Source organism: Bombus bifarius, unplaced genomic scaffold (assembly GCF_011952205.1).
Source record: "Bombus bifarius isolate JDL3187 unplaced genomic scaffold, Bbif_JDL3187 scf7180000008199, whole genome shotgun sequence".
Taxonomy (NCBI): Eukaryota; Metazoa; Arthropoda; class Insecta; order Hymenoptera; family Apidae; genus Bombus; species Bombus bifarius.
In genome coordinates this window covers 911,984-936,054 of record NW_022884505.1, presented here as the reverse complement: position 1 = coordinate 936,054, position 24,071 = coordinate 911,984, and the positions used below count along the sequence as shown (strand labels likewise).

The 24,071-nt window shown below is 40.9% G+C and overlaps 1 protein-coding gene across 3 annotated transcripts in view; it reads left to right on the top strand.

Annotated features, from left to right (window-relative positions):
* The first annotated feature begins 931 nt into the window (after positions 1-931).
* Positions 932-24,071, top strand: part of LOC117210266 (chondroadherin-like protein) — a 169,281-nt gene continuing 146,141 nt past the window's right edge. For all 3 annotated transcript variants that reach the window (XM_033453101.1, XM_033453100.1, XM_033453099.1), the window contains exon 1: positions 932-1,096. The gene's annotated coding sequence lies outside the window, so the exon portion shown is untranslated. The remainder of the gene's footprint in view (positions 1,097-24,071) is intronic.

Genomic DNA, 24,071 nt, shown 5'->3' with positions numbered 1-24,071 from the left:
AAATGCATTCTACCTTCGTAACGTCACATACATACGTCGTTCGGTAATTCTGGTCGATTTAGAACGACAGCCTATGCAGTTTATTAAAATGCGTAAATTAAGCATAAACTAACGACTAAAAACGTGGATAAATATGTGGATTCGTTGATAATACATACAGACGTATGTATATCTACTATCGGAGTTAATCGCGATTCTTATCAGATTAAAAAAATTCTTGTTACGGGATCTATACCTAATTCGTGGAAACTATTAACGGGCCAACTAAGTGCCACGAAGCAAGAAGTTCATACCGTCGAAATTGAAGAAAATTCCCACTCGTTTCGATCTGTTGTACGAATAAAATTGAAAGAACATAACGTAAGTAGAAGCTGCTTTTCTAAATGTACTTGTTACTTTGTAGGTATAACTTCGCGTACTCTCGAATTTGTACATTATTCTACATTTAAATTTGCCAGGCGCGCGTGCACATTTACACGCGATTAACTCGATTGTTTTTAGCTGGTGTCAGAACTGACGGAAAGCAGCTTAAATCGTAGAAAGGAAAACTTGCGCTACAGGAATTAAAAGAGCGGAATAAATAATTTCGCTGGGAGGAATTGCGAGACACAGTGAACGGACATTTTGGTCGCGTTGACCATGTCCATCGTGCACAGTGTGCGAGTCGCAGACTCGTACGTTATGCTTTCACGGCGAAGAATTCATTGTAAAAGGAAGAGGACGAGTTGCTTTGGCGTGAATGGTTGAAACACGGCGCGGCGAAGGGCAAAGGGCGAGCCGAGGTGCTCGATCCGCTTGAAACGGGCTTGGGCCACTCGGCTAGGAGGACGAGAGGAGTCAAGGCGCAGGTGCACCGTGGCCTCCTGTCGTCGGCGTCGGCGTCGGCATCGGCGTCGGCGTCGGCGTCGGCGTCGTTGCATGCTCCGCTAAGGTACGCGCGCTCCGCCACGGTACAGAGCGCGGCAGGAGTCCAAAGGATCACGAGGTCCAATCACGCAAAGTCGCTCGCCGGTAGCCCGTTGTCGTCTAAACGACTCTTGACATGAGCCTCGGTTCCCGCGCGTCCGTCAGCTAGGGGAGCAACTTCCGGTCTAAGGTCAGTGATACATCGATCATCGCGATCGTCCAGTCGAATCGTTCAACGCCACCACCAACCGCTTCGACGCTTCTATTCTTATCGTATCAGTGATCTTGCCATTCGTTTATTTCTTATCGATCAGTGAATCTATATATCGTTATACCGTTATGTATATACGATATAAATTAGAGGAAGAAAGTTGAAAATGATATACATGTATATATGTATGTAGTGGAAAAAGCACCGAGCAATTGTCGAGGGATAAGTAGAGGTGTTTGATCGGATCGTTAGGCAGGGATCAGTGATGATCAGTGATGAACGCCCGTGAACAAGCGAGCACCTTTCCAAAGATTCTCGCGGGAAAATCGCGACAAGTGACGATCGTGTGCTTCGTTTGGATTGTGGATGATCTCGGGATATGAAGTGCGGATAATCTTTGATAGTTCTATCCTTCGTGCCATCCTTCTGTTCGTTCGTACGAGTTTGAATACAAGAACGTTTCATAAGTATCGTTGTCTATGCTTGATCGAATGCTTCTAAGACTGGTATTAGTCTGCAGTATCGAAGAAGGTGGCTATTTGTTCACGGGCCCGACGAATACCTATCAGACACCTGTTACTATGCTCAGCAAGAATTTCTCGTCGGCAGCGTTGAAGTTCTTGGTGACGGGGTTAACGAAATTTCTCCTCACGGAAGATTTTTATTTAATTTAGTTGTGTGTATGGTTGATAAAATCATTCAGAGAAGTTGGTATTCTCCAGGCTGCAGTCAATTGCACGAGGTCGAAACGGATGTGAGTAACCATTTCTTTTTTTTTTTTTTTCCCCCTCCCGTTTGCGCGGAAAGTTTCAAAGAGACTCTGAACTCTTCTTCTTCTTCTCTCTCTCTCTCTCTCTCTCTCTCTCTCCCGTACCTATTTCCTCTCCGAATGCTTTCTCTTCGCGTACAGAATAGCCGTAATACAGCTTTGAAAAGGTACGAGAGTTGGCAAGTCGAAATTTGTAATTTTAAGAGAAAAAGAACGGCCTGCGCGAATTTCGTGGTTGCGTCGTGTTAGCGCACGTATAGCAGCTCGGACTCGCGGAAGTAGCGTAGAATTAGGATGTCGGCGACGATCCTGGTGGCGACTTGGAAATCCTAGCGTGCACGAGTTTAATGAGCTTCTGAGCCGTTTTCCAGGAAGACCCTTTTGAATTTCTTAAAACAAGAGTTATCGATCGTTTCGCGGCCTCCCGCGGATACACGCCTATACCCGGTGAAAAAATATTCGCCGACGCTCTCCTTAAGGTTCCGTGCATCGCATCGAAATATCAAGCACGCGAGAGTATCGGATTCTTTTCCTCGTCTATCTAAACGGATCGCGTAATGTTGCGATAAATACAGCAAGACGCTTGGTATCGTACTGCTTTCTTAAGAAAGCTATAGACTCGAAGAGGATTATACAGAAGTTGTCGTATGCTGTAATACGCATTTCCTACCCTGAACGTTCGATGATTTTTCTGACTCAGCCGTCTCTTTGTACGTCAGCTCGTCGAACGCGTAGGTTAAACTCGTTAAAGGCGTGTCCTTGCCTTTAACGAGTCGCATCTTAACTCCGAAATATCGACGTATACCGACAAGTTGCTTAGGAAAAGGAAACGCTCGTTGCCCTGCCAAGAGCTTGTACGTTCTACTTGATTCATACAACGGATAATGGGGATTCTCGTAGTGAACGAGGAGCTGGGACTGGTAAAAGCTAGGAACATGATGCTCTTTGTTTCGCCTTAACAAATATTGACTGTACGATGGAAAAATGATATTCTCCTTTGACAAACTTCAGTCATGAAAGAAAATCTTCAGTCGTGGATACGTGCAACGTATCCAAACGTCCAACTCCACCCTGTTTCGTCAATCATCTACTGATAAAATAACCACGCGAAACCTGCAGTGTAATATCGCGGAACGAATTACATGTTCCGTTCACTTGTCGTTTTCGCCACAAGATCGATTACGCGTCGTGGTTTGTAGCTCGAAATATGTACATGGGCGCGACAGTAGGGCTAGAATTACAGCAATTACGTGTTCCGATGAAACATCCGAAGAACGATGCAGCTCTCCAAACCGATCGACCCCTCGAATTTTATTAATTTCTCAACCTCGTTACGTAAGCGTACGGTTAATGTTCAATTTTAAAGAAACAAATCTCTTTACGAATTTTGTCATTAGGTGGTACTGACAAACTCCGCAATCTCCCAGTTGCCAACCCAATATTACACGCGTTATACGAAACGTATACATTGTGCAATTTTGTCAGCATCGTTACGAGACATCACTATCGTCGATATTTGAAACAAGTTTAGGGACAACGAATGAAATTTCAAGATTTCTTACGTAACACGTACAGTATGGACGTAAAAGTTTGCTGTGGTAAGCCTTCAAATACTTTGGTAAACCGGTGCATATACATAATTGATCGGTTTGACATATTCGTCGGTATGACAGTTTGTCAGAACACGCATCCACCGGTAACCATAGACTAACGCGATTCGTTGGAGCTCGAACGCGATATTCCTGGCATCGACTAGCGTTTCACGGTAACCGCGAGCGTCAAATGTCAATGCGCGTGTGTGTTTTAACATTCGGCGGCGCGACGCGACGCGTTTCGATTGAACCAGGCCAGGGGACTCTGACAGAATGAGCACGATATCGATCGCGCCGAGAATATTCACCGAAGCGAACGTACGACGAACCGAAGAAACAACTTTGAACGCGCGTTGCGCGTAACAAGTGGCTCCGTTCTTCCGCTTCTGGTCTCCTTCTCTCTTCTCCGTTGCTTCCATTGTTCGATCTTGCTGATTCTTTCTGGTCAGTGTTCCAGAATCGCGCAATACGCTCACAGTATAGAGACACGTTTTCATTCTGTACAATAGCATCCATTGTGCGGTCGACTTACCGCGTGCCTTTTCGTTCGTTCGGGTTTTCGGATTTTTCGACCGTTTCTTGGCTCGATTGCTTGCTATTCAGCGCTGCGATGTTTTGAAAGCTTGTCCCGACGATGTAGACGTTCGACGATGGCATTAGAATGGAAAAGAGGAACGTTTCGAGGTGGATTTTGGTGAAAAAAATGCTCTATTGGTAGAGTTGTCCTTTGTAATTGGTACAAAGACCGAAAGGAAGCTTTCTAGAAAACCGTGATTAACGACTTTTGAATTTATACACAGTATTACTTGAGACTTTGTTTTCTTACTAAGAGACAAAGCGTACTCGAGCTTTTCCTTCGACACAACGAAACGTCGTTTCCTTTTCCAAAGATCTCACATTTTTCAACTGCTTTCACGACTGTGCGCTATCTTCTTCCGACTGGAAATTTAATAAAACATTTCTCTAACCTCCGTCCACGTACAGACCCTGTCCACAAGCGCAAGGACACCTGCTGCTTTTAAACAAAGCTCGATAACCGACTCAGATTATTAGGGAAATGATTAATCGTTCAGAATTTTACGTTCGTGCGAGATAACGATGGGAGATAAGAGAAGAACAAATTAACGACCACGTCTTTCCTCCCATGCACCTTCATTTAAATCATGTCCAAAAAATTAGCAGTTGTTTGGATAAGAATCTTTCTGCGAGAAATTTGAATACACGATACGATGATCAACATGACTGAACCGATGCTGAAAAGATGTAGCAGATACGCAAGAACGGATTTAATTTTGTACTATAATATATTCATAATTATAGCGATACTTTTCTCAAGTTCCAGACGAGATATCAATTCGTACAATTCGAATAACTTGTCATAATCTGGTTGTCAAATTCGTGAAACCTCGCCTTATCATTCTCTTAAATCATCTTATCGTCCGAAACAGAGTTTTCATCCGAGTCAACCTTCTCGTACCTACTCGTAAATACCAGTTCATTCTCGTTCGTTCGTTCTGCATCTCCAACTGCGTAAAAAAAAATCGAATATACGTTGGCCGACGTATTCGTCTAGTAATAAAACACATACATGGAGGGATCCAACACGAGTCAAGCCATTTGCTCGTACGTGTATGGTGCTGGACTGTGCGATATTAGAAGATGGAAACGTTCCGTTGGTTGAAATTTTCCGTACCGTTGGTTGTCAGCCACGGCACGAAGAATTTATGGGACCGGGTGGAATTCAACAACGCCCTCTCCGGAGAGTTCAATCCTGTTTCGCGCGTACCTCGTCATCAGCAATGTCCCGAATTTCCGCCAGTACCATACGGCCAAGCAGAAGCATAGGGTGTGTCCGATTCGAGTGTGCGTGTTCGCTCACGGTTGTTTGTTTAATCCCTCGAGGGATCTGCAACATGGCCACTTGCCGTTTTCGCTTCTATCAAAGGCTCTTCCCCATCGACCGCACTTTCCAACTAAAACCTACCCCCTTTCGCTCTATGCAGTGTCAACACGGTGTCCATCTGCTTGTTGCTCGACTTGTCTTCCGACGGAAATACAAAATTTGTAATTTTGCTTTGTAAGTTTTATGACATCTGCCGAACACTCATTTTGTATCTTCTTTTTTTTTGGAAGATTGGGGTTAGGTTGGGGTTAGGTTGGAAGATTGGAATAATACGAACGACTAAAGCTTCGAAGATTTCTTAACCAGAAAACTTGCGTAATTATAGAATGAAAGGTTAACAGAGACCAACTAACTTCAAACAGGGTGATCGTAGTCGTTGGAAATACGGTTTAATTTATTTCGAAGAGAGACGATTCAACGCGTTAAAAAATAGCAGATCTGAATGACGGGGTTTGACTCGCCTTTTCCGGCTGATCAGTTGAGAATCAACGACTAGTCCAAAGTCGAGGGTAGACTTTTGTTAGCGTGGAATTCCAACGAACGAACATATAGAGCAAACGATAGCAAAAAGGTTTCACCGTTTCTTCTACGATATACCGTTTCAAAATTTTAGCTCTGTTTCTGAAGATTTTCCGAAATGTTCAATTTTCCAGAGTCACGATCTTATCGAATATCAATTTCGAATTTGTATTCGCCTCGTCCCAAAGCTTATTAGAAGCCTCTTGTCGAGCTAATAATTAATTCATCGACGAAGGTAAACGAGCAGCGAGATACGAGCGGGACCCTCTCGACGAGCAACGAATCGTCTCGCGCAAGCTGTCGATCAAATACGAGAGAAGAGCGTGTTTGAAAGCTCGTAAATCTGGTCACCCGTGGCTGGAATAAAATCGAACATTTTAAGTTCGCCTTGTTCGCTGCTATGAATTTCTTCCTCGACGTTGTGAATTTACTTGTTGCCTCTAGCCAGCGTGCGGTTTTCTTCCCTGCAACAGTAATAAAAAGTTGGCAGCCGGGAAATCGATTTAAGATATTGCTTTCGTTAAAAAATATTCGGCACTTTCTAGCATTTTTAATGCCATAAAATTCCTCGTCTCGTTTAATCTGCCTTTCCTTTCTTCTTATTTTCTCGTTTATTTCTGTCTTTCGTTCGTTGATATCGTAGGAATGAAATCGGGCGTGGTTTACAGCGTTCATTAGCTTTCCAATAGAACATTTGGTCCTTTGTAAACGCATCCTTGTCTTTGCGCCAGGATCGATACCGTTATTATCTTCCAGTCACCTTAACTGGCTTTCACGCGACCAGTTTCAACCGCCTCGTGACGTTTTCCCGAATTAAGCCCGGTGACATATTAAAATTGCCGAACCTCGACTAACTTGATCGCGTTCGTATTCCGATATCATCCATCCGTACGACTTCTTTCTGACATTTAAAAATACGCGATGCTGCTGGAAAGTAATATAGTCGGAGAAATAAATCGCAATTTCCTAAGTTTTTAAGCGTTCCTTTCAATTCCTGCTGCGAAGAAACGCTGGCTACCAGCACAGCGATTTTTAATAACCAGACCAGAACTAAATCGCCAAGAGCGAAGCCATTTCTCCAACAACAAATCCTTCGCGAGATTTACTTACTTAATTTTCCAATGGTCTGTTTATAGGAAAGCTATTAAAACTCTACACGCTCTTCGTCTAGACAGATTCGATCGATTCGATTAATAATTTAGCCGTCGTACCGCGATGCTTTAACCCACACGACCAACTTCCACCTATATTTTACCAACAAATGCACATTTGCGCATCCAACCGTCGGAAAATCACAAAGGATAGGTTCCACTGGCGGCTTATGACCAGGAACAGCGTCCGTAATCGCGACTGCCGATTTTCTTTACCGTGAAAACACAGGAGAATCCGTGAAACGCAACGAGTCGGTATTGAGCGTTATCAGATAGCGACGTCGTGGCCCATTCTGCTCGAGGTCGCGTCGCGACGCTCCAGCCTTTTCGGCGTAAACCGAGGCAATGGCAATCGCCTGCCTTATCTTCCTTTATCCTGCCACCGAGTCCTTTTCGCTCGCCAGCTCTGTTTCCCCCGTTATACCTTTTTGCAGCGGAAAGATCGTCTTTTCGGTAAAAATCCACCTGCTCTTTTTACCTTATTCGCAAGAGGACAGTTATACGCGCGTACGACGATGATGCCGCGAGTCTGTGCTTTCGAAGAGAAATCCAAGTGGACCGCGATGTGTTACAAGATTTCACCAGCGACGTGCTCCTTATTTTTTGGCTGGCTTAAAAGTTTATCAGGCAAAGGAAAAAGTTGCGCAGAGGAAACATTCTTTTTTCGCACTTTTCGAGAGAGAACGATGACGACACGGGACTTGCAGGTGACCATCATGCGCGTGATTTGTCCGATCGTAGAATTTGATGCGATACTTGATGGAATAAGCGCGAGTAAATGGGCAAAATTAGCGAACAGCGCGCGCGAACGTTTTTATTAATTTCGTCGTTAGGTTTGTCAGGTTCGTAAGTATAAGCTTGTCGAGTAGGTAATAAATGTACGAGACTTTGTAAACGATTGAAACGGTATTTAGTTAGAGGGATATAATAGTTTCATTAGGTGCCCTCGTAAGGAGGGGTCGATTATTGAATTTGAAAATTGCTTATTGCGTTTCTTGAATCCTCGGACGATATCTCGAGCTTTTTCTAGTTAACGTTGGAGTATTTTAAGGTACAGCGACAGTTAACGCGATCAACGTCCAAGGCTATAAAATAATATTTCATTTCGTCCGAAATAAAGCTTCGTATTACACGGAAGGTAACGCTGTTACGACGAAGCTGAAAATACAGCTTTTGAAATATTAAATCATCGTATATCTGTCGTCCAGACGAAAATGTATTTGATTCGAAAGATCTAAATTAAAACTAAACTTAAAATTAAAGAACAAAATAAATATAAAATAACGACAGCAAGACTGTAAACAAGTCAATGGATCGAAACAGTCGTCGTAGTCGATAAACCACGAACTTTCGTGCTGTAAAACGATCGCGCGATTGCACATGGAAGAAATTAAAGGACAGCTGCTATCCAACAAAGATTGATTAAAGAACTCGCTCCAATATCCTTATATTACACATTGTCGGCTTGCCACACGTCCAGAGAGACCAAAGAGTAGCATTTACGGCAAATCTACGTTGCAAGCTTCACTCCGGTTAAAAGACACAAAAGCAATGAGAAACTGAACTGAACGATAAATACAGCAGAGAAGTTGCGCTAAACCAATTTCCATACAGTGTTTCCTACAGATCTCCAAGGAGGTTTATAACATTAAATCGCGTTCTAAACTCTGCTTCGGTTAGAAGACAAAATGTTTTAATAAAAAAAGGACCAAAGATAGAGTGAAACGACAAATATAATAGGAAAACTACGTTAAACCGGTTTGACCTGTTCTCTACAGGTTTCTAAGAAAATTGGTGCCAACGTTGGATGTACATTTCAAACTCTGTTACAATAAAAAAAGAAAAGAAGAACAACAAATTTTCACAGAAGAAATAGTAAAAACCAAACGAAACGACAAACAGTATAGAAATGTTACGTTAAACTGATCCGCGCACGTGTCTTTAAGCCAACGATATTCGATCAGTGTTCCACGAGAATTCTCGAACCGTACGATACTTAATTACCTGTATTTAATATTTAATCAAAGCCACTGACTCCTTTTTCCTTAGATTGCCAAATAAAAAAGTAACGACAGCCGTCTGGTATAAATACTGTGTCAAATACATTTGCCGGTGTACCGCAGAATTTTAGTAATTAATTCGCTTGCTTCGTGAGATGAGAAAAAAGGCTGTTTTAAACAAGGAAAAAAAACCGATGCTACAGGTATTTCCCCGGTTAATCGGCGAAGAGTGCTTCGCCAAAGCGATTTTCTAAAAAGCCGCTGCCTTGACACACCAACGTTCGTTACTGCGAGCAGTTTCCGACGTCGTTGAATATTTCCCTAACGAAAGAGGGAACGTCCCCCTCGAGATTTTTAACTATCGTCCCACGCGATCGGTACTCCAACTTTGTCCCGGGCCGAGGTTCAACTTTAAAGCGTTTTACATAATGCAACCCGAGAGAATCTATGGCAATTATTAATTTGGAGATCGAGTCGTGGCGTGTGGTGATTAAAATGGATGAGCTTTGAGCTGAGACGAAGAAACGCCTGATGGCTTGAATTCAGCGCGATAATGCGATTCTGATGATGCACGCTTCGTGTTTCGTTATGCTTTCGTCGACGAATGCATAAAGTTTGCGTGGAAAAACAGAGAAGGTCTGTCAGTGGTTTAAATCTCCAAGGACGATGTAAAATATGGACAAGAGGTTTCATAAGATAAAATAAAGAGACAGCTGATTGTATCGTAGAGGGTAGCACGATAAAAGAACATTGAAAAATATAGAACAAATTTTATAACGTGTTTCTTACATTAATGTTACTCGTTGAATAAATTGCACGTTGCGTTTTTACGTGCGAGATTATTTTTCGTGACAAGAAGGTCATTAGAAACGGCGTGAAATGTATTTGCTTGTTGGGAAAAAGGGTCAATGAGGAACAAGACTCGTCAAACACATCCAATGTCTACACGAAACATTGATTTCAATTTCCACTTCACCATGTTCAGGATTAAACTTCGTTAGCTCGGTTTAAGGCTACTTTCATCAAAGTTTGCTAACGAAACCGTTACACTTTTGAGTCAATTAAACATTGGAAACCACAAGTATACATTTAAATCACAAACTTTTTTCCCGTGATCTACGAATCTAGTGGAAAAATACTTTTCTTCTCGCTTTGTACGAATCCCTGTTTGATTGAAATCTTAATTAATCGTCTTTCCAGATGAAATAAGAAAAGAAAACGAATCGACGATCGGAAAAGCGAGAGATTTTTATATAGAATAGAAAAATTTTCTTCCCGTTGGTAGAAGAATCGTTTTCTTTTTCTTTTTTTCTTTTTTTCCAGTTAGAGACACGAAATTAGCCGAGAGACAGAGCGCACCAAATTACGCGAAATTAAGTGTTTCGAGAAGCAGACAGGCTCTGGTTCGTTACAACGTTAGCGTCCAGACGTAATTGCACGAGACCCGACCGGACAAAAACGCTAAATATTTCTGCTTCGAGAGATAAGACAAAAGGGAAACCTGCCTGAAAGCAACCTGGTTATGGAAATAATCTGCGGCGAGACAGGGGCGAGTTTTAACGTCTTTATTGTCTCTTTAGCCGGCAGCAATTACCCGTTTCGTTTCTTCGTGTTCGAACAACGATTCCGACGGGAGTGCTACTCGAACAAACTTTGACTGCGCTGTATAAATAAAGTCGATGGATTAATAACGACAGCGGAACTGAAAGCATCGAAATGAAAATATCATCCGCTGCGTGTATCAAATAAATTCAATGTAAACCGGCTCGCGAAAGTAATATTTGAACCTTTGCCACATAAAAACTTTCATATTCATATTGTATGCGTTTCATAAAGCATTTTGAAATTACATTAGCGTTATAATGAATCGCGACACTGACGATTTTGGAACCAATTTGAAAATGTATATTAAAATTGGAAGATAATTATTGCAAACACGTATTTAATAAAAAATTAGCGTACAACGTAAACAAACACCTTTGCTATGCGATAAGTGGTATAATGGTTTAAATGCTTTTGTCATCTTTGTGTAATATATATTTGTGTCAAATATCTCGTAGTTTCTCTATGTATTTTTTGATTTGTTTCAAACTCGTCACGATAGTCGACAACAGCGTTAGCGAAATTTCAAAATGTTTCGTATAACGCACGTGAAATATTGAAAAAAGTGGGGAAAAGGTGTTGGAATATTTTCACGGAATCCGTGCACGCGTTTTGCTTTCTGAAAAATAAAATATGTTAAATAGAAGATTCCAATCGAGGAAGCAGTGTAGTACCTACTTGACATTCAAAAACGTTTCATAACAATGCACAATTATTTACAATTATATTTAATATTTCATAATGATTCATAATTATTATGTTTAAAATCTCGCAAGAATTCGTAATTATTATTATGAAATATAATGTACTGGGTGTACATGTACAATTTTACGATATAGAAACAGGTGCTGTATGAAAATTATTTGTTAACCTACGTTATTGTGGATAACGAAGATCAGATTCGCAGTGAATTATCAGTATGAGCATTAATTGAACATTCCATGGCATCATTTTCGCTAAAGTAATATTTACCGCTTGTCAACGTTGAAATTGAACATGTGAATTGAAGACCTCGTCAACACGAAGTTTCTTCATCTCTGGTAGTGGCACGCGATCTCGTTACAACTAGAGCAAAGATCGGTCAGCTCCCAATAGGGACGAATGCTTGCTTCGTTTCGAGAAACTTTTCGCTCTATCGGTTTAAGTTTTCTTTCTCGTTCGCTGACAAATCCCAAATGTAAATGGGAGTCGTGGGGACGGCTGCAAAGCCAGAGGAGACGCCGGGAAAAGAAGAAGCGCGATTCAACGTTCAACTTCTTCAACGTTAACATTTCCTTTTATGGATCGTTTTTGCACGAAGATGGATATTGTAATTTATGCTGCGCGCATGTACTCGTTTAGAACCATTCTTCTCGGATAAACAAACGTCTCTCTCCCTCTCTCTCTCTCTCTCTTGCTTCTATACGTCCTTTGGTGGCAAAATACCAAAATGTTAATCAGGTAGAAAATAAATAACGTATACGTTTAAAATACAACATTTGTCAAACTTCCCGATCTTTTAGATCACGCTTCGTTCTAGTAATTATAACGTGATGGAAACGTCGCTATGAAAAACGATCTATGTACTGGCTTGTAGGCAAAAAATTAATCGATTCTGCGAAAACAAGGCTCTACGACTTCGAGAATTAATTAAACAGGGTTTTTCTGTGATACAGGTAACGCGATGAATATTTTGTTAAAACACGTTGAACCGTGGTGAACAAAAATTCAAGATATTCTCCGGATATTCTTCCGGTAAGAGACAAACGTAGACAAGTAATGGGACCATGTTTGTAAATGTCTAAAACATAGAATGACAGAGTAACATAGCACGTAGAGACGTAAAGCCTCGACCTAAGCTGAACGACAACGTCATTTGTAACAGGGCTAAGTATCATAAACTCAGCTTGAATCATAAATCATAGAATAAATACAAAGTAGCAGGTAACAAATATCTATAACAGGTTGTCACGCGTTGGACAGAGTCGATCGCAAATAGGATAAATGAACGTCACAATCTACCTGGGTACACCTGTTCGTCTGCGTATCTTCGCACGACAATCACGTAGTTCGCGTCTACGTTCATAAAATATTCCACAAGTGCCCATTTCAGCGATAGAATCGTGCGACTTTTCTTAGAAAACGTGCAATTCCGATCCGAATTATCGAGACAGAAAGCGCGAATCAGAGGAAAGCAGAGAAATCGAACGAACGTTTTTACGTTGAACGCTCCCACGACGTTGTTTCGGTGAATATCGATCCTCCTCGGCCGAGATGAATACCGCGATGTATCTTTTATACCCTCTTGGAGGAAGTTACTTCACGTCCGGGTTCACGCGGTCAACATCCGGTTCTGTTACACTCTGAGAACGTCTTAGCATGTATTTTTAAAAGAACAACGAGTTCTAGAGGCATGCGTGAAAAATATCAAACAGTCTCTGAATTATGTACCTTGCAGGATCCTGCAGATGAATATACCTAACAACTTTTATTCTTAGAACTTATAGGCTTGGAATTTTAGAATATAAAAATCTAGATTCTTTTGCGCTAGAATTTCATTGTTCGATGATTCAGAGCTGCGTAACCTTATAGTCTTAAATTAAAGGGTATTCTTATCACGATGAATTTAATTTCGCGCGAATTTAGTCATCTCTTCGTACTGCGGCGAATTTTAATAAATTTACCGAGGAAAGAAAACAGTCGATTGTTGTATATTCTGCTCGCGTTTCCGTTTAGACGTACACTGCTTTATGGCGAGTCCTTTAAAAGTCGCTTTACTCAAAGGAAAAAAATGCACTCTGAAAAACGTTCCGCTTTAAAAAAGAATATCCCAAAGCACGTTCTCTTGCAAAAACTCGCTCTAAAAATCTGTGAAAAAATATATACATTCTTCAAACGCTGGCGCGAAATAACAAATTTCACGCACCAAATTGAAACAGTATAACAGCAATCTCAACCCTACTAATAATTCAAGGGGAAGTTCCAATATTCTTAGGAACAGGTCAGAAGGGTCGCCGTTTCACAGTGTCAAATTCCTCAAATCATAAAACTTAGCCACGGAACGTCGATTCTCGGCGGAATGAACGCGCGTCTGCACTTGGTTGGCATTCGCGCCGCCAATCGAATTTCTGTACCGATACGACTGAAAAATCAATATTCAATTACTCGTTACGCCGTGTAATTACGTTTAACTTTGGGGACACGTTAATTGCGCTGACGCGTCGAAAGGAACCGATCGCACCTGCAAACTAACGCAGCGAACTCGTCGAATTTTTGGTCGAGTTGTCAAGGAGGGGGGATTTCGGGCCAGTTTCTATCAGATACACGTCACGATTCGATGGACAGATTCCGGTTCGGATTGCCTTCGATCCGTTAACGTTTCATCGATTCCAGCCGAAGATTAAAATAGAATTTACGATTTCGATCGACCAAAAGCGCGTGACATTTACGACCTTGCGTGGCTGCCTTTCTTCTTTATTTTGAATTTTAACGATGGATATTAAAAGACTGTTTGATATTCCAGCTTCTTAGAAGCCAAGTTGACTAACTTGGCTCTCAATAAATTGTTCAATTTTATTATATGCCACGTAATACGACGAAGGTTGAATTTTCAAGAAACGGATGACTTAACTACACGAGTTTGCTTATAGTAAGCATAAACTACAAATTCCTAATAGCGTGAGAAGTTTACTCGAGAAGAAGTTCAAGGGTCGTTTAAGTGTACGAAGATGCTGGATGTTGATTTAACGATTCGCGAAGAAAAATAGTTGCACGATAAGAGTTTAACGATTCGTACTTCGAATCTGCGACAACCTTCGGTGCTATGCTCGTGCTCGCGACAACAGATATAATAGTTTGATCGAAGCGCGCGTGCTTAGGAAGATAGTGAAATTTCAGTAGCATGTTACGTTAATTAGCATTTTAACGAAGCATTGCTATTTTGTTCGCTAATTAAAATAATTTTCAAATAGAAGTCGATAATATCTACATCGATGAACATTACGATTCTTAATTGCGGAATGTGCTACGATAATATAATTGTAACGAAACGATAACAACGAAGGAAACGTCGATACGATTAGTTCGTATCTATTTCTGGTTTACGAAAAAAAAATCTAATTCTTACGGCTCGTTATCAGAAGCATCAGCAGCATCGCAAAAAAAAAGAGACAGCAAGCCTCGTTAATTCACAGGTTCAACTCACCGGTTCTTCTTTAAAATCAAATTATTTCTTTATCTTATCTCCGTCATCGTCCCGTTGTTTCCTTTCAGCCACCCTCGCATGGAATTAATTATCCACGTTTTAATTATTGATGCAATCTTGCGTGACGGTCTAATTAATACGCACAATGCGGTACGCGTATCTTGGTTGACGATGTTAAATGGTTTAGACAGGGTAATTGCTATCTATCTAGGTTGTTGCTGTTCGCAATTATAATTTTCTTCAATTACATGCTTCAGAATTTACGAGGTCGCGAGATATAAGAATTTTGTTATACTTGATAGTTAAAAGTCTCGCAAGTTACGTAGATCGTGGTTGGACAGCTTTTGTAACGCATTTTATCAGGGTTTTACTATGATAGCGTAAGTCGCTTCTTGGCGAAGTGCATAATTCAAAATTCAAGCTTTACTCGGTTCTTGAGGGAGGCCCTGGCACTAACCTAAGTTCGTTCGAGTTTTAACCGTATAGTTTCCAGAGATTACAGTCGTAAACTGGAACATCCTATTCGGAATAAAATTTTCAAGGCGACCATTTCCGCCATCGCTAATCCACCAACTGAATTCAAACGAACATTTATTAATCCTCGAATTACTCTGCCATATCTACCGCGAAAAAGCTTCCACCGTTCTATACGCGAATACAATCAGGAATCCCATCGAGTTACACGATCCTCTTTGCACGTAACTACACGTTGAAAACTGGGAAATGAAAACTCGAAAGACAATTTTCCTGCGTTCTAGTGCGCGAGTGTCATATTGCACGTGAAAACTAGCCGATCAAGCGTTAAATTCGTAACGATAATAGGCGATATGAAATTTAAATGAAAGTGTCGTTCACGCATAGCTAGAGGCTATAATTATGGAAAATTCACGGACCAACGCTTGAAAACTCGTGGTTCTATCGTTTAAGTTACATTTCTACGAGTAAAACTACGTGACCAACTTTTACAACAAAACCGTAATACGTGATGCGATCTAGTTGGAATGGAAGTTTTGCCCGAGTGTGGAAATTACGTCGGTGGGAAATTTTCAAACGGAAGCTAACTTCCTTCGATTATGAGTTTTATAATTTGAAAATCGTATTTTCTATGCGATAGGTATACTACTGACCGTTAAATTCCAGGCCATAACGTTTAACGATCGTTCGCGTGAAACTTGAATTCGATGAATGAACCGGAGCAAAAAGAAAGAAAAAAGTAGAAAAGAGATAAACGATCGTTAAAATAGCAAAAACTTTGGATATGTAATTTTCAAGTCGCTTGTTTTAAGCTGTTTGATGTTCGGTTTCTGAATATCTCTTAAAAACCAAGAGTTCCACTACGTCCCAGGTCGGTTATTTATATCCGTTCTTAAATTGAGAGATCTTGCGGAGGCATCCGTCTGGAAAATTTGCATCAGCAGACGCTACTTCGCGCATAATGTCTGCCAGCCGAGAAAGAGTTTGCGTAATTTAGCGCGCAAGATGAAAGGTTATATTGCTTTCTCCTTTCCAGGTATGCACAGAGTTTCAGCGCGCTATTCGACCAAACTACACGCGTAACTTTCGCTGTGAAAATTCTCTTCTTGCGGAGAAATTATTACCTCCGCGAAAAAGAAACTCCATTTCCTACCAATTGCGCTTTCAGAAAAACATATACCATAGGAATTCTTGATTGCAAAATGTATCCGACGCGTACAGTAACTCGGAAAAGTACTTCAACACTTGTAGAAACCTTTGCTGAAAATTATAACCTGAGAGATATCCGACGAATCTTCAATTCTTATTCTTCTGTGTCGAATAATTTCTCTTTGTTCTTTACTTTTAGCTTCGTCTCGTTTCGATCTTCCTGGCGACATCTTTTTAGTAAGATTACGTGTAAGTGACGCGTGAGTTACGTGTAAGATCTGAACGTATGTCACGGGTGTACGTGTGTGCATACGCCTCGAAGTCATCAAAGCTTCCGTTTGAAACGGAGATACAATTTTGCCTGCAGCTAGACGCTTCGTAACTATACTACGAGGTAAATAACGCGTTAACATTACAAGCTCCAAATGAATATGTATCAACGTGCAAAATGCAACCGTAATAACATAGTATATTTGACCGTAAACGTTTAGCGAAAGAACACGTAGGTAACTGTTGTTCGACATTTTCTAACGGTATCGAACAAACTTTCGTATAATACCTGCTTTTAATCATCGTTCTAATCATCTAGAATATCGTTACATATAATATTCACGAAATTAAAGGAAAATCGATGACCCAAATATAGCGAATCCCCCTTACAAGAATTTATTCGACAAACCGAAATTCATCGATCGATATTTCTCATCAACGTCGTTAAAGTCGACCAAATAACCCCTGCTCGTGATATAAATCGTTAATAAGAGAATAATAGAGCACTGTCCCTCGGATGTTTAAACAAACACGAAGAAAAGTAACTCTGACCGTGCTAATGACAAGGGGATAAATTGTGGTATGAATTAAAAAGGATCCAATAAACACGGTGTAAGTACCTTTCCGTCACGCAAAGTCCCGCTACCAACGTATCATTAGACACGCGTATCTGATCATTCCAGCGTATGAACAATTTAAGAAGTAAGAACCCATCGAACCAAAGCAGGTTATGAAAAGAATGCCACCAACTATCGTAAATGCGAAAGTGTAATTGAAGTTAATGATGGACGAGCGATAACAAGGTCGCTGGTAAGAAACGATGCTACATTTTTCTTCGAATAATCGCCATCGAGCTTTCATCGAATTATACGAATCGTTTCTCCCTCGACAAGTTCGTATAGACGTATTTTCATTGCAATTAGAGAAACAAAAAGTCTGAAACTATTAGTTTACTGTGCGTTGGTATCAGTTCCGTAGTGTGTCGTCGATATTCACGTCATTGTTACACCATTGGCTCATGCATATGCCACGATCTACGAGTATGCACGATACGGCGCATTACCAATGCAGAAGCGTTACAGGTAACGTACGACCTCCTGGAAACACAGTACTTCGATGAAAATCGAACGACGCACCCCGGATGCTTCGACTCTCTGCAACAGCGAAGATTCGCTGAACCTGCAAGAATTACGAACCTGTGTTTTCCTCTTTCTTAGCATCCACCGAGTGCGAAGGAATGACGAGATTTCGTGTTATTTTTGGTTTTTTTCTTTTGGAAGATATCGATAGCATATTTTGCAGTTTACATCTGTGGATGGAGAGCTGTTATAACACGGTAAGGAGGAAAAATATTTGGAAATTTTTCACCTGCTATATCAATTTCCTACGGTGAAATTTCACCATAAAATTTCTGTCCTTAAAAGCACGAACAAAGGTAGGCAAGCATAGCGAACCTATCTCGTATCGATCCGGGTGGTTTCAACAGAGAATCGTAAAATTTCAAATCAATTCTCGACGAGGTATATGGGCCATTAATTTATTTTATACGTTATATTATTACTATCGTAAGATTTTTCCCATAGAATTTAGCAGTAGATTGCGATTCGTTTGCCCGTGTTTGCGAACGTTCTTAGAAATTTTCTATTTCGATGTCGTTGATAAATCTGGAACAACGATCTACGTATAATCGAGCTCCGCTACTGTATCTGAAATCGTACTAACAGGATCGTAAATATATGTATTTAAGTGTAACGTGTGACACGTAATCTGTAATCTTAATGCTCGAAAAGACTTATCTTAACAACGGCGGACCTAACTAGGTTGCCAAAGTAAATGCACCGAAGCAGTTCTCACTAATCTGAAATCGTGAACCCAGTTCACCGGCGAGAGAATTCAATAAGAAAAATAGTAGGCCACGCTTCCGCGTGCAAGCGGAATAAAACGAACTTACGATCCCCTTTCGTGTTCCTCTAAACGCCACTTACGTCGGCCGTTATCTTCTTCGAATGAAAATCGGAAAAAGGAAACACACGCGAAATTAGCGCGCCGCTTCCACGCTCGAGAAGAAAAAATTTCATTTTCGATCCGAGTACGATATTCTCTTCGAACGAATCAACGCAAAGCGGCAACAACGAATTTAAGCGACGAAAATACCAGTAACGTTTGCGCTTAAATCCAAATGTGCTTCGGTATTCGGACTGTGCAATTAGCGATGAAAATTTTTCTAACGGGATGGTTGGAAAGAAGGGTGCGGGCCGTGGGAAGTTGGCGAATCATTTCCATCCTCGTAATATGATTCAGGCGAGCATATACGTTGAACGAGATCGACTTCGTCACGAGAGGTCTTCCGATCGTGACACGTGACGCACGCAACGTGTAGAAATAACATTTAGTTAACGTAGAATCGGCCCACTTACATTATAGACCCATTTCGACGATCGCAATTATCCTCTCCCTCGACGGTTTCGTGGCTGACAGTTGTAACGAAAGAATTAACCTCGAGGATCGCACAGCCGAGACAGAACAATTACGCTTACGACGAACCGATCCAGTCACCAGAAATTAAATCGACCACCGGGAGAATTCCAACGATAACGTTAATGTGAAACGCGTTTCTAGCTACTGTGATTGCTATCGATAAGAAACGAAATCATCTCGGTGTATGTACTTTAAACAGCTACATTAATTACAATACGTAGAACCTGTTCAAATAATGTTATAATAGCGAATTGTGTCATCCGAAAATTTTGGTAGGCGATGGTCGGAAACGCCAACCCTACTTCTTAGACGGATACTTTATTTACAACGGAATATCACTATGGGGAACAGCAGCAATGAGCCATATAAGCAAAATAGAGACAATGCAAGCTAAAATTCTTAGAACAATAATAAACGCCCCATGGTACGTTAGAAACGAGGACATTCGGAAAGACCTGGGAATACCAACGGCCAAGGAGGAGATTAGCAGATGTGCAAGAAGGTACAGAGAAAGAATAGCAACGCACCCGAACCGGCTGGCAGCGGAAACGATCGACACATCAAGCATAGAAAGAAGACTAAAAAGGAAATATCCAGCAGATCTTATAAAGGATATAACCTAACAAACACGAAGATGGTGCCCCGCTGGGAGTAGCCACCCACATGATAATCAAACAGCCAAAAAATTCTACCGAATGTCCAAATTGGACAAATTGTGAATGTAAACAACTAAATAAAAAAAAAACTTTATTTACCATCGTATCGTTTAGGGCGAACGATACTACAATTTGTTAGGTAATTGTGGAAAAGTTTCACGTTTATCGTTAGCCGATTTCTAATTTCATGTTATTTCACGTCACTTTGAACTCGCGTATCGTTAGTACTCTCCTGTTTGAACAGCTTAAGTGTACTTGGATTTTTCTCTGTTGTATATTACACGCACAATTTCAGGTCCATAGGGATATCATCGTGAAATTGTCGTATATATGCATAAGACATTTCCATACGAAGAACGATGTGGCGGATTTCTAGCTGTACGAATGCGATCAACGTCTTCGTACGAGCCAAGGACGAAAAGAAACGAAAGGTTTCATCGAGCTGAAATTTAACCTGGATCGGACGTAATCTAGATCTGACCTAAACAGAGTCGATCCGCGTACACGAAATCTAAGCCTGTCCTTATCTGGTGTAATAACGTTGCTCCGTTTAGTGATAAAAGAGGCTGGAACAGGTTATTATTAATCAAGCGTGCTCAATGTGCCAAGTTATCTTGTAATTTGATTAATTAAAAGTTTCCTGGCTAGTCGATAACGAAGGAGAAAAACCTCGCAATTAACGAAGTCTGCTTTATTCGGTGCCGTGACGTTATGTTCGAGCGTTCGATAAAACGTTCGCAGAAAGAAACGAACATAAATCATTTTCTCAGGCGTAAGCTCCCCGGCAGAACTGCTTTCGCAAGATCGAAATGAACAGATTGTATTCGTGACCGTCGTGTGACCCTGCGACTGCGATAGATCAGGGAAAATAGTTCGCGAAGATCATTAATCGAATTCAACTACGTTTTAATGAACCTTCTGGCAAAAACGGTCGTCGCTTTCATTATTCCGAGTTAGGAGAAATGTAAACAACAGGACGAAACGTAAGCGACCACTCTACTTCCCTCGTTCTTCTCTCTAATTGCGTTTTCCATCATCCGTGTCTCAACAATGAGAATACCGTAGCACCACTCATGAGATCTAACGTTATTCGAGCTTTCCTTCTGATGAGACTTAATTGCGCGTTCGACACCCACGGACAAGCAGAATTTGCATTCGTCGTTTCGATGGTTCCACCGACTATCGAGAAGCAACGGCGCTCGTATCAGACAGGAACGGAACTGTGCTACGAGAAAGAGGAGAGGAAGAGTTGAAGTGCAATGAAAACGCTTCAATTTGGTCACCAGATGTTTGGTCAACCGATGAATGAGTAAAGTTAACTTTCGCGTTGTGTACCAACGACGTTAACGCGGCGCTGCACGACAGACGTTCGGTCAACAATAGCGGAGAGAGAAAGGTAAAGAGAAATAGAGAGAATATCCATCGACTCGACACTTGATTTTGCCAAGCGCTAGAAAAAACTCTGCGAGTTCATATTTTGACTGCGCTAACTGCGCCAACAGTTATCCTCTTACAAATGAGAAAGTAATTTATACTTCCGTCTATCGTACATTTGCATGAAATTGTCTATCGAACCAGTTGTACAACGTTATACACGTGCGCGTAACAATTACCGAGGTTGACGGAGTAGCTTCTACGAGACGGAAGTTCTTACACGAGTATTATTACCTTCTATTAACGACGATGACAAATGCATTTCTCGGTACTCTTTACGTTACTCTAAGACTTTTAACGAAAGTTTGATCGGCGTTTCTCCAATTTGAGCGAGAAATATATCAAAGTGAAACATCGACGGAACATTATTCAAAACGAGAAGCCAAAGCTCGTAGATTAGAAAAAATCGCAGAGAGTTGTAGGGTCTCTTCGATTAAAATAGATTGCCTGGAGTTTTTTTAAATAAAAGAAATTGTAGACAATTTCTTACGGTGGAGAAAGTAACCTGGAATTTCGAGAAAAGAAAAATCGTTCTTTGCGATCTCCACTTCCGATAAGGCGATGGAAGAGAAGAGGAAATGTTTGCAGCAAGAGAAGCCTCGACTATATAATTTTGCATCCTGAAATGATTAAATGACAGCGGCGAAATTACGCTTAATTGGCGGTGTACGTCGGTAATCGTACGAAAAACGCATAAAACTATCGTTTGGACGGGGCGACGTTAATTTGAGAAAATGAAACCGAGATAAGATTTTAGTTATTGCGGCCGCGGTGGCGTGATGTGTGTCGCGTGCTTCATATTTGATCCTTCACGCAACGTTTGCATTTGTCTGCTTTTTGCCCTGCTCGATGCGAGTCGCTTAAAGTGTTTCCACGAAACGCGATATTTTCCTACGAAAAGCACCGAGACCCGCGTTACAGTGCAAAAGATCTGTTCGTTCGCCGCGCTATTTCTGTCTTTCTGTTAATCTCACAGTGAAATTCGTTTATTTTCCGGGCGCTGCGCTCTCACTTAATAGCAGAACGTTTTTCATTTTTTAATACCTCGCGAGGCTTTATATGAAAAAGACACTTAACTGCTGCTAATTCCATCTGTTTTTTCATTCGTTTATCATTTCACGATTCGTTTTAAGTTTGAGATAACATTGAATAAAAAACGCGAGCGATTATTTTCTTTATGCGAAAATTTCCAGAGTGGTTATACACGATTGATTCGCATTCTATTTTTCAACGTCACCACGCGGGATGACGAAATTCCATTATACTTTTACAAAATGTAACAGCTTACTATAAAATGTAAATCGTGCTTCGTGAACTGGTATGAAAATGGATAGATTCGTTCTGTCGCGACTCTGCTAATGTATAAACTAATTAAGTACGAGAACTCGTTGTTATTACTGGAAATTAACGGTTCTAGGAACATAAAGTATATTTTTTCAACGAAGGGCAGAGAAGGGATCTAAATGAAGTTAACAAATGCCGCGAAAAGAACGATAATTAAATTCATATTAAAATCCATCAACCTGTTTTAATCGGCCTAATTCAAGACAATTCCATTCGGCGCTTCGATGTTTTGATTTACCAATTAAACTAGCTACGATTTATTGGAGCAGTCAAACGTTCGATCCATGGGATACAACGCAATTATCTAGATTAGTACCGAGTTGCACGATCTGATGTGCAATTAATAACGATGTATCCCACTTCTGACCTTCCAGAATTGGATGGGATCGATACCATACGGCGAGACAACTCCGTGTTGGTTTATGTCCCTTTCTAGATACCGCACTTACGCTAAACTCGACAGAACCAGGCCAATCGAATCAACCCGATTTCCAAATTATATTACATCGATTACCAAAAATCCTTATCACGAATTTTCCTCCCGTCTCATTGTTAAAACGATACGAAGATCGCAGGAGAAAAACGCGATAAGTACGTTTCGGCTCGTTCTCTTGATTTTGATCCGATAACAATTTAGATTCGAAAAATAGTTGGTAAGTTAATAATGCGTTACGATAATCAAAGGTATAAAGAATAGGCGAGCAATATTTCAAAAATTCTGGAGCGAATGGGAAACGCATGTTCAGCTGCGATATTAAATATTAAAATAATTTTAATAGTACGGAATTAATCGACAACGCGGTGAATCTTAAAATAGCTTGCCTGTACAAGACAGGAGACGTGATTTATCATATTCTTTCTCTATAGCCTTCATATATCATTTACACTGTCATTTATCAAACGATGCCGATTGTATGCAAATAAGAAGATGATTCTCGCTTTACTGTGTTCTGATGTATATTGTTTGGCCATGAAAGATTTTCCAAACAAGCTCTCGGAAGAAGAAAATATAGCCGAAGCAGTAATACTTTTCCGTTATATTTTACCGGCACATCTTCGCTACGAACGCTATGGTGGCGATCGATGAATAGTAATTCTTCAACGCTTGAAATGCACTCCGGAACAGGGAAACAGGAGCCGATAGCTCGCTCACTTTTTACCAAGATACGCGTCGATACTTCATATGGTTTTACCGTATCCCTGCTGGCCGATATGTACGGTCCTATTCATTTCGCCAATCGTAAAAGACTGCATTCGTATCCTGGGGTTATTTTACTCCATCGAACTTGCAGCGGCGTGGACGAGTGGAAAGGAATAAACGTAGAGAGCTATATATAAAAAATAAAAAGCGATTGCCACCGAAACAGTCGTAAAACGTAGATTCAACTGTTCCCTTAAATTACCACGTTTCTATTCGATAACTGTAAAGG